This window comes from Macaca mulatta, chromosome 5 (assembly GCF_049350105.2).
Source record: "Macaca mulatta isolate MMU2019108-1 chromosome 5, T2T-MMU8v2.0, whole genome shotgun sequence".
In the NCBI taxonomy this organism is placed as follows: Eukaryota; Metazoa; Chordata; class Mammalia; order Primates; family Cercopithecidae; genus Macaca; species Macaca mulatta.
The window spans coordinates 17183282-17195104 of NC_133410.1; the positions used below are offsets into that span (position 1 = coordinate 17183282).

The 11823-nt window shown below is 36.4% G+C and overlaps 1 long non-coding RNA gene across 1 annotated transcript; it reads right to left on the reverse strand.

Moving 5' to 3' along the window:
- Positions 1–5225: 5225 nt before the first annotated feature.
- Positions 5226–11415, reverse strand: LOC144340896 (uncharacterized). Its single transcript, XR_013417439.1, has 2 exons — positions 11110–11415; positions 5226–6872 (listed from the first exon to the last, which is right to left on the reverse strand). It is a non-coding gene; the product is annotated as an uncharacterized LOC144340896 (long non-coding RNA).
- Positions 11416–11823: the final 408 nt, after the last annotated feature.

The following is an 11823-nucleotide window of genomic DNA, read 5'->3' on the forward strand; positions in this document are numbered from 1 at the left end:
AGGACACCATGGGGGAAGTAGCAATTCAATGGAAGGGACAATGAGTAGATTAAACCACATATGCTCAGATACTGACCTTTTTCGTTCATTTGTAAGTATGGCGATTTTCTATAAAATGTGGCTAAAATTGTACTTCTGTATCTCAATAAATTCTTTCATACTTTGCCTTTCTCTGTCCAGCTTGAGCATACACATCCTTCTTTTATTTCCCTGATTTCCAGCTGTGGGCTCTTACCTGTTTCTCCCCCTTTGCCTAGTCCATTTGCACTGATAACCAGCTTGCTTTTGACCCTTAGATCATATGATTTGGCCTAATGCATTAGAGCTCCTGTGAAAATACACTTTACCCCTGTGATTAGTCTTACTTGAGTTCAAACTCTGGGTTGCCCTATGTTTGGGTAGGAGATCAGACAAAATTATCTGATGTCTTATTCTGGTCACAAAAGCCCTTCTGGCCACGTTAGTCCTTAATGGATCTGCCAAAGTGGCTGCTTTCATGCCTGTATTTCCCTGCTAGGTCCTCTTGATTCCTCTGAAGTTGCATGAGTGGACACAAAACTGGAAATTGCACTTGACCAGCTGCTTGTTTCCAAGTAAGAATCAGGTAATATTGCTGTACGATCATAGATATTAAATTATTCTGTAAGATATACCTATTTTATTTAAAAATATATATTATAATAACAGAAAGAGTAGATTTGGAATGTTCATAGCACAAAGAAATGATAAATGTTTGAAGAGATGGATATCCCCATTATCCAGATTTGATCATTACACACTGCATGCTTGCATCAAAATGTCATATGTACCCCATCAATATGTACAATTTTTACATATATATACAAATTATTTTGAAAAATTAATAGGGAAAAATTGAGTAGCTAGTACTGCTTCTGAATGGAACAATTTATTTGTTGTAGAATAATGTATTAATCTGGAATTGGTTGGAATTAAAATTCTTCTAATATGATTATCATTACCTAGAGAGGAGCCAAAGACAGTGAGATAAAAATAAGTCAAGAGTTGATATAACAGTAAAATAAAAAGGAAAAAATTGAATATTTGGGTGAATTTTAGGATTTTAAAAACATGTGTTAAATGAGCTGAGCTGTTATCCAGATTAAGACAACCAGTAGCTACAAGAAGCTCAGAGAGCAAAGCTTCTAAGTATAGAAATACATCTATTCAAATAATGCATTGCTAATTTTGAAATAAATTGGGGTGCAGAGAAAGGGACTGACTTGGCTTACAGATCTCAGATAAACTAGCAAATGTAGTAATTAATTTGCTTGATAACATTCATTTGCTAATTCTTAACTAACCAGGGAAACATATTCTTTGGTCATATTTAGTTTTTAAATGGAAATGATGATCAATTCATTATAGAGTTGAGAACATGTAAGAGTCTGCCCCTGCAAATAATCCCCTACTCCCCTCTTCAGGACTGAGTCACACTACCCTTTTGCTTGGGCTGGTTCTTTAATCTTTGGACTAATGTACTCAGGCCATCCTTTTAGATTTTTTTTTTTAGATTTCCTAGCATATTGCGCTATCCCACTGGAATATTTAAAATTTATATTATGCATCTAATTTTGTTTGTTACAGAAAAATAAGAAATAGGTAGAAGTTTAAAGAATGAAATAAAGACCAATTTTAATTCTAGCTATGCAAAAAACTTATCAATGTTAAATAATTAATAACATTTTACTGTACATTATCAAATCTAAGAGACCATTGAATATAATTTACATTGTTTTGCTTACCACTAATGAAGAAGAAATGCTATAAATTTAACTATGACATATTGCTCTGTTTTTTATGAAAAAATTTATACTCATTTAAAAAGTTCTCTTTAGGCTGGGTGTGGTGGCTCATGCCTGTAATTCCAGCACTTTGGGATGCTGAGATGGGCAGATTGCTTGAGCTCAGGAGTTTGAGAGAAGTCTGGGCAACGTGACAAAACCCTGTTTCTACAAAAAATATGAAACTTAGCTGGACATCATGGCAAATGCCTGTAGTCCCAGCTACTCAAAGGTTGAAGTGGGAGGATTGCTTGAGCCTGGGGGGTTGAGACTGAAGTGAGCCATGATCATGCCACTGCACTCCAGCCTGGGTGACAGAGTGAGACCATTTTGATATAGACTTCTATCACATATGACTTTGGAACATATATAAGAAAGAAAATATAAGAAAAATAAATTGGGTAAAGTAGTCCTAAAACCTCTTCACATTCAGAGTCTAACTTTACTATGTCACTTTTTGAATCTGAGTTGTCAATATCTGTGTTTTTGCTTACATTTTCATCCTCTGTGCTATCAAGAACATTGATGATATGGCATTTGTTGAAAGGGTGCTCCACTCTTGCCTCCTAAATTTTCATCCATTCTTTTCTCCTTCCTTTAGCATTGAAACTTTCCACTCTCCAGTTTAGGGCAGGCATGTGGTAGCCCAGCTGGAGGCATTCCTGAGCCTCCCCTGGTAGCTTGGCATGACCATGGTCTGACAGGTGAGATAGGAGAAGTGGTGTGTAAACTTACAGTTCACATCCCTAAAAGGAAGCAGCTTTACTTGCCACTTTCCTTTCATCTTTTCTTTGGGCCAAAATGCAGATATAGTGATAGTGAGTCAGTCTTAATCATGGAGAAGAACATACCCTACAAATGATGGAGCAACCAAATAGAAAGAACCTGGATCTCTTTGGATTACCTGTGGAGCAGAGCTGCCTACCTGCCGAACTGCACAGCTACTCTTACAGAAGGGAAAAACGAAGATTCCATCTTGCTAAACTATGGTTATTGTCAAAGCAGCCAAATCAATATTCATATTGTTTGTGTTTACAAATTCTTCTATTTAAAATCATATTGAAGAATGCTTCTATATGGCATTAACTTTCCATGGGTTTCCATGGGTTTCTACAACTTTAATTTGGACATAGTACAATAGGCAACTCCAAAGGGCTAACTTCTGGGCTGCAGCAAAAAATCCTGTTTTTTTTTTTTTTTTAGAGATGAGAAATTACCTTAGCAGTGCTGATCTAGGGACATATAGGCCAATCAAGATTAGAAGATCAAAGAATTATTGGCAACTCTCAATCTGCTTTAAATTAGTAAGGATTTGGACTGTCTTATGAAGCCTTAAGATGGTCATATTTGTATGATGTTGCTGAACTATGGCAGAGGTTAAAACCTAAGTAAATACAAATTATACCAAATAATGTAGAATAGTTTAATATCTGTTAGATCTGTAAAGCATGAGCTATGCCTGCTAGGGAAATAAAAGCAACTTGTTTTAAATCTATTTAATATAAAGATCTAAAGAAAAATAGAGAATCACATTTTTAGGAAGTAGCTTATGCAGACATGTCAAGCCAAATTACTTTGGTGATTTCACTCAGATTTTTATGACCTCCAAAAATAGGAACCATCCTCCTGATGTCAAAGTCTGAGATTCTCAAAAAAGAGTAAGTCTCTGCTCCACTGAGTTTTTCAGGGATGATACTATACATAGATGGGATAGAGCTCTAAGGAGAGTAAAATATTCACATTCATTTTGGAGGGTTAATGGCTGAGAAAAGTGACAAGCTAAGCAGCTATAATAATTCCAATAGAGAGCCCCTTTACATTTTTCTAATAACATAATTCATGTAATTCTTTATACTACGTACATCTTTTCCACATACTTCCAGATCTTTGGCTTCAATATGCTCCATAAAAGCTGTAAGATGAGTTCAAATCTTCCTTTTCTCTGATTTTTTTCTCATAAAAATATTATATTTTTCAGAAGAAATATTACATGTAATACATCGAAAATCACTCATTGCTTTTTCTTCTTTTTTCCATGAATGTGTAGGTGTTTGAGCCCCTTGTATTTCTTCTTTTATACAGGATATGGGCTGTTTGAAAACTATTTTATTATCTTTATCATCATCATTCATTTCAGCCACTTCAAATTTTTGTCTCTCCAAAAATGTTGGTGTACAAACTGGTGTGGGGCCCTGGCTATCCGGTCTTCTCAGAAGTGTCAAGAGTGCCTAAAATCTTTCTCTTCTTTCATAAAACCTGGCCTTTTGTAGATGTCTGATGATTAGTTTTTAAAATACTTTCTGTTTTCTGTTGATTTTTTTTTTTTCATGAGTTAACTTCTTCCCATGACCTCTAGTAAGACGTCTTGTTGGCTGAACTTAGAAACCTGAGTAATTTTTCCTCCATTCTCCCCACCTTCTTTTCTGACAAGTGCTAAGGTTTATTATTTAAATATATTTCTAACATATATTTTATTAAATATTTTGCATTTTGTAGCTCACCACTTCTTCATTTCTTATCTTTTAGTTGGTGGCTTTAGATAATGCAGGGCTTTACTACAAAGGCAAATAATTGCCACAAAAAGAGGATTGTCATATTTTCCCCAAGGAACTCTATCTTGTTAACTCCTTAAAATTGCTGAGCACATTTTTCTTAAGGGATTTAGCATTTATTTTTTCTGTACTTTTATGCGGCTAAAAAACCATTTTATGTATTGAACAGAGTTCTAGTAATATCTGTGATGGCAGTCTTGTCAAAACACTCAAAATGTGTCTCGCTTGTTATGGAAATTTTGAAAACCTCTGTCCCTTAAAAATACACGTTTTGCTTTGGAAGCTATACCAAACATCTTAAATTTCAACATGCTGTTGGGAACAATCCTCATAGAACAATCCTCATTAGAAAAAAAAGTTTTCTAATTAGACAGTGCAGGACAATGTTACAGGACAGCCTAGACAACATCACTTTTTCTAAGGCAATTCTAGTAACACCTTCTAATACATCCCATGCAGCAGAGAAATTTCCATTTCCTAGCATTGCCCTAACAATATATCGGCAGCTTAAAGAATTGCAGTGCTTTAAATGCAATCCATTGAAGATCCAAATACTGTGAATTGGTCCTTTCTGACAGAGGAGAAAGACCCATAAGCCAGCCCCAAATGGTGTAAACAGGAGCAGTGCATAATTAAAAGCCATCTGCATGTCTTGTGTGCCCCTTTCTGTATGTGAAATAGGGCCAGCACTATGTGAGTACTTAAAAGCTCCTTTCAAAAATTTCAAATCCTTATTGAGACATTACCCTACAGTGCAGAGAATAAGACAAACCAAAGTATTCATGACCAACCCCCTCCCACTTCTTATTTTCGCATAAGATTTTCGCATAAGATTTATAACCAAATTAACATAATGCCATACCACCACATCTATAGATGCATTTATTGTAGATTTTAAAATATTCTATAGTTCAGAAAAAAAGTTAAGCTGTAGGAGCTAGGAAAATAACTTTGTTGTGTGTATCCATCAACATTATACTCCAAAGTTCATTCTGAATTTGAATGGAGGCTGCGCCCTACTCCCACAAACAAATGCTAGTTCCTAAGCCTTCAGATTCAGAAGCTTTACTTTTTAATTTTTTTTGTCTTGGAAATGTTATTGTTTTTTTTAAAAAAGGCTTTATTTTTTAAGAGAAGTTTTAGGTTTACAGCAAAATTGTGAAGAAGGATCAGAGATACCCCCTTTGCCCTCTGCCACTATATGAGCAATTTCTCCCATGGCAACATCCCCTGCCACAGAGCAGAAATATTATTTTATCTTCTTTAGGATGAATTTGACTTCTAGGCACATGTTTAATATTTTTTCTTTACTAGGAAGTAACTGGTAAAGGAGCCTATTCATTAGTTCTTGTAATGAGTTTGAGTTATAACTACGTGGTGCTCCTATTAATCCCAAAGTGATAGCCTGTCTTGCTTGAGAATATATGTGTTTAGCAGGCAATTGTAGAAGATGGATTCATTAGACACAGATCATCAGTACTATCCAAGGGTACATTTTGTTGTGTTCTTGTGGTTTGGGATGTTTAGCGGGGAATCTGAATTGTTATGAGGGGAAGTTGTCCTTCCCTCATCAGGCTGTCTGAGGACAGCCCTGATGTCCTCAGAAGTTCCTTCCAACTCTTAGATTCTATGATTTTATGAAAATTTTATTTTTGAAATGCTGTATTTCTAGTCAGTGAAAGTAGCAGGGTCCTTATATAAATACATGTAAGAATATTCCAAGATTTTGAAATTTAAAAATGTTTATGCTTAAATTTTTAAAAATTAAGATAATTTTACTTTCTCCATTTTGTGTCTGTAGAATTTACATCAGGGTTCCACTCTCTCAACATTCCCCATGACAGGGAATTCTTTAATATAAGACTTCAAGAATAACTTTTGAGGTTCCATTTAATTCTGCTCTTCAAGAATAACTGATACTGTGCTCAGGATGGGATACAAATGTCTGATATTCTAAAATGCAACATTGTTTTCACACTATCTACCTGGAGATAAAAAATGTAACCATTTTGAATTCCCACAGACCCATAAGTTAGCAGAGCGTGCAGTCAGTCTTGCCTTACAGTCTGTATTGATTCGCTTCATAATCCCTGGGCTTACAGGTGTCTAATTGGTCATTTCTGGTTGTTTTTGTCATTCATGAATGCAGCCAGAATCCAGCCTCTCCCACTCTTTTGAAGTCAGAGAACTTGGTAACCCCAGACCATCATTCTTTATATATGGGGCTCCTGCTGTGACTGCCACAAAACCCAGTCTTCATAGAGCCACTTGGTCTTAGCATGGTTTTATGTGGCTAAGAGATGCAGTACCTGATGCATTCCATGCCTCTCTGGAGCTCAGAGTCTTTGTCCCGTTGGTTTTAGCTCTACGGAGAGGAACCAGGCTTGCCTTTTCCCTGTCTTCTGATTCTGCTTTCTGGCTCAGGACTAACCTCATGGGATGATTGAGAGGAATGATGCATTTCCCGCAGAGAAGTCCTCATCCCCTACCTCAAGAGAGTGGTCTGGCTTCTATGGACCTGAAAGGACAATTAGTAACTAACTTGACATGCATATCAGGGTTGTGTGGCTACTTCTTATGCGTCAACAGTCTAATGAAGGGACTTGCTGCATTGATATTTACATAGACCTCATGGGGAAGGAAATGCAGGGTGTGTTAAATTCTCTTCTCTTTATTCAAACCTATACTTTCTAATTTTAAAAAATTGCAGTTTCCCCAAATTTTGTACCTCCATGATAACTCCCAACTCTAGAGTGCTCCTTATTTAACAGTGATTATTATAAGTTCCACTTAGGAGAAAACAATCACAGGCTCTGTAACTTATTCAGCAATAGTTATGTGGCTCCATTAACTGAAATAATACATAGGTGGTATCAAGTTTCATTAATTCTATAAATATATATTTTATTTCTACAAAGTGTCACTGCTGTTATGGATCTCTGGAGACTGTGAAGAATAAGAGAAAACCTTGAAGAACATTGTTTATATTGGAAAACCTGGGAGTAAAGTGGTTATAAAATGATTCACATTAGTTCAGAGTCAGAGTCAAGAGCTGTATCTGTGATAATAATATGAAACAAATGGTTTATTAAAGAAATTGTTTTCAAAGAAGTATAATAAAGGTCTATGGAACTATGGATGAAATTCATGATTATTCTGAAAGCTATGAAAATTAGTGTGGCAAAGATCTTGTGCACTGTCACTTACACAAAAGGGGAAAATAATTTTTTCAGAGAATTTCTGCTTTGTTTTCCTCTGGCTATGTTGCTGCCTTGCCTTATTTTCTCATTTTTTCCCAAGCTGCAGCATGAAAACAAGGCCTCTATCAAAAGGACTAAAAATGTTTCTTTGCAGTAGTTTAGGTTGAGGAAGCAAGGTCTATGGATTCATTGTCTGTGTAGTGTTTTATGTGATTGGAAGGTACAGCTTCAAGGATGTTGGTAGTGAAAGAAAGTTTAATTGCCAATTTATATCTGTGACTGCTAACATTGAGGGATTAACTCTTTTCTTTCAAAAGTAGATGTTTGCTGCTTTTAAAATAATGTTTTAAAATATGTATTAAAGATTTTATGAGACTTAATGTTTGCCATCAGAAATGACAGGGAATTAATACATATATGTATTTTTTTAGGTCACATGTTACTTTGTGCCAGTCACTTTCCATGCATTTCTTCATTTAATTTTCACAACTTTAGGGGGAAGCTGCTCTCTAATCATCTACCCATTCATCCATATATCCAATAAATGTTTATAACATGCTTATGATGAACTCACCATAATGATAGCAATAATAATTACAATAAGAGGTGCCTTGTGAGTTAAGAGAAAAGTCTGCTTATGATTGGAGTGATTGGAAAGGGGAAGGCTGGTTCTGGACTCAACACATCATTGATGCTAGCTAGAATTTCTCTTAATCCCAATCCTCAAGGAACTGTTACAGGAGGCAGCAATGAAGACAGTTATTGGAAGTTTGGTTGGAATTTCCCAGCATGCATGGGTTTAGTGTCTATACCATATGGATAATCAGGATGAGGGAAGAGGTCCTTTTCATGGGCTGATGACATTCTTTGGCAGTGGGACTATTGCTATGGACAGAGAAAGCAGCACTTGTAATCCAAGGAGTGCCTAGAAGGAGTATGGACTGAGATTCACAGGATGGAATTTGAGATGTACAAATTAGGACATTAAAAGAGTGACATCACTGTGTGCACACGGTAATAAAGGTGGACATGTAGGTTGTATACGTTTGAAGAAAATGAAGCTTTGAGAAGTCATAGGAGACGCTAAGCAGAGATACTGGGATTCAAATCCAGGCTTATATTACCTCCTTGGATAGTTTTTTAAACCATTTGTAGATGATGGTCTGAAATACTTTCCTCAAAAACTGCCTTGGCTATTGCAGGAAAAATAATCTGTGTGAAGTGGAGCACTTTTTGTAACAGTAATATCTTTGGTAAATAGTGAGAAAGTCATTCTAAGTTGTACTCTGACTCTCTGTCCTTTGTTCAAATTGTACTATTCACATATCCAGAGACAGAGTGTCTCATGACAATTATGAGTATAATAATTGAGAGTAGGTTATATTATGCCAGAGGAGATAATTAAATGGGGGAATTGCACTATTAGCTGGGCTTTTAGTACCATGCATTATCCTATGAAAGATGGTATTATGATTCCACTATACATTGCTCAGATAAAAAATGTTTACCGAGTCAACACTTCAGATCAGAGGTCATTAAGAAATACATTAGAAATAGAAGACATCCCAGAGAAATTATTAAAATACTTTGGAAATTTTATAAGCATAAATGCAAGGCATAGGCTTACTTTATGATCAGCAGTTTTATTATCAGTAGGATTGGCAATTCTTCATGCACCCACAATTTTAGCAGAAATAAATAAATCATTGAAGTGAATATTATAAGAGCATAGTGCATAGTGGTAGCTTAGTTCCAAATCTTTCCACTTCTTTGGAAATCACATACACGAAGAATAGAAAAAAACTGTCCTCACATTAGAGTCTCATCAATGTGAGGAAACAGAGAGAATCTACAAACTCTAAGTTTTGTATTATTGTAGCCCAAGCAAATTAAATCAGCATTAACTTCATGGGAATGATGGGGCTTCTCAGAGCTGAAGGTGGGATGAAGAATGGGAGAGCAGGGAAGGGGCCTATCAGTGGCAGAGCTTAGAAATCAGAAGAAAATACTCAAAATATTTACTCCCAGAAGGAGTGGGCCCTTCTCTGGACTGTGCTGTGAGTTGGACTGAGGTACAACAGGGTGCAATTGCTAAGGAAGGTGGGTAAAAAGTTGTAGAGCAATCAGGGAAAATCAAGAGGTGACCGAGTTGTTTTAGAAAATTCCATGTTCCAGAAAAAAGTGAACACTTTGAAAGGCAGGAGGTATACCCCTTAAAATAGTGACAAGAAGAAGACCAAGGGAAATTAGAGCTGGGAGTAGAAGCTCTTCTGAATCAGGTGCTAAGAGGCAAAGGAGATGTGGGTTGTATTATAAATAAATAGCCTACTACTATTTTAACAATATTGGGGAGAGCTGTTGAACAAAGAATCCTAGAGAATGATCTACTGACTCTCTTACTAATAACTGGCCCAAGAAATTCCAACTGGCCCAAGAAATTCCAAGAGATGTGGGTTGTATTATAAATAAATAGCCTACTACTATTTTAACAATATTGGGGAGAGCTGTTGAACAAAGAATCCTAGAGAATGATCTACTGACCCTCTTACTAATAACTGGCCCAAGAAATTCCAACTCATTTAGACACGAAAAAATGGAGTAAAAATATAGACAAAAATAGTTTAAAAAGTGTGCAAAAGATCACTCAAAATTTAATAAGAAAACTCATTAAAATGTCACCCTAAAGCAGATAAAAGTTTTACAATCCAAAATTTCAATGTGAATTAAAAAAATTAATGTGGAAATTGCAGCTGTGAAGGAATACCATGAAGTAGAAATCAAATCAATCAGGGAGAAGTTGAGCAGTCAACAGAAGGCATGAGCCAGACCGTCCAAAGAGTTGAATCAAAGAGTGGTATATTTCAAGAAAGAACCGGAAAAAAATTACGTAGATGTTAATACTAAATTACAAGGAGCATGAGAGAGAACAGACATCTTAGGAAGCACAGTAAAAGGCACAGGAAAAATAAGTAAGAAAAACAATGAAGTATAAATAGAAAAAATAATTAGAGAGAAAAGAAAGAGATAGAATAAAGACAAAGGAGATCCACTATATGCAGAATTGGAGTTTCTGAAGGAAAACACCCAAAATAATGTAATGGAACAATAATAAAATATAATTATAAAAAGTCTCTTGAAAAAAAAGGAAAATCTGAAGTTATGTATTGAAAGAATGCACTAAATTCCATGGAAAAGTGACCCAGAGTGGTCAATGCCAAGATGCAGCAGAATAGGCTATAAAGATAAAGAATCTATATGACACAAAACGATTGTGTCATCTATAAGTGAAAGAAAATCAAGCAGTCAGACTCCTCCACTGCAACACTGAATTTCAGATGACAGTGGAGCAACACCTAGAAGTTATTCAAGGAAGTAAGTGTGACTCAAGAATTTTATATTCAGTCTAGCTGTCTGTGATGGTTAATATTAGCAGTCAACTTGACTGGATTGAAGGATGCCTAAATGGCTAGTGAAGTATTGTTTCTGAGTGTGTCTGTGAGGTTGTTGCAGAGGAGACTGATGTTTGAGTCAGTGGACTCGGAGAGGAGAACCCACCTTTCTTTGTGGGTGGGCACCATCCACTTGCCTTCCAGCCAGTGTGGCTAGAAAAAGCAGGTGGAAGAAGGTGGGATACCTTGTCTGCCGAGTCTTCTGGCGTTCTTCTTCCCATGCTGGCTGCTTGCTTCTGCTCCTCCTGCCCTTGGACATCAGGCTCCAGGTTCTTTGACCTTTGGACTCTGGGACTCATGCCAGCAGCTTGCTGGGGCTCTTGGACCTTTGGCCGCAGACTAAAGGCTGCACTGTTGCTTTTGGCTTCCCTGGTTTTGAGGCTTTCAGACTTGGATTTAGCCATTCCTGGCTTCTCTCTTCTCCAGCTTGCAGGCTTATCAGCGGACTTTGCCTTGCGATTGCATGAGCGAATTCTCCCTAATAAACTCTCTTTTATATATACATATATCTTATTGGTCTGTCTTTCTGGAGAACCATGACCAATACGTTGTCTTTCAAGTATGCAGTTTGAACATGTGAAAACTGAGGGCAGATTGTTCATATAATCCCTTCTTAAAAGAATCTATTAGAGGATAAACTCTGCTCTATTAAGAGATGATAAAGGAAACTCCAGCAAAACAGATAAGCGTTAAACACATTTAACTATGGTTCTAAGACAAAATCGTAGGTAAAACAAGGGTGTCAATGTGACACGTTAATAGCATGAGCTCTGACAATGTAAAAATATAGCTACAAAAATGGCTGAGAAGAGGCCTGAGA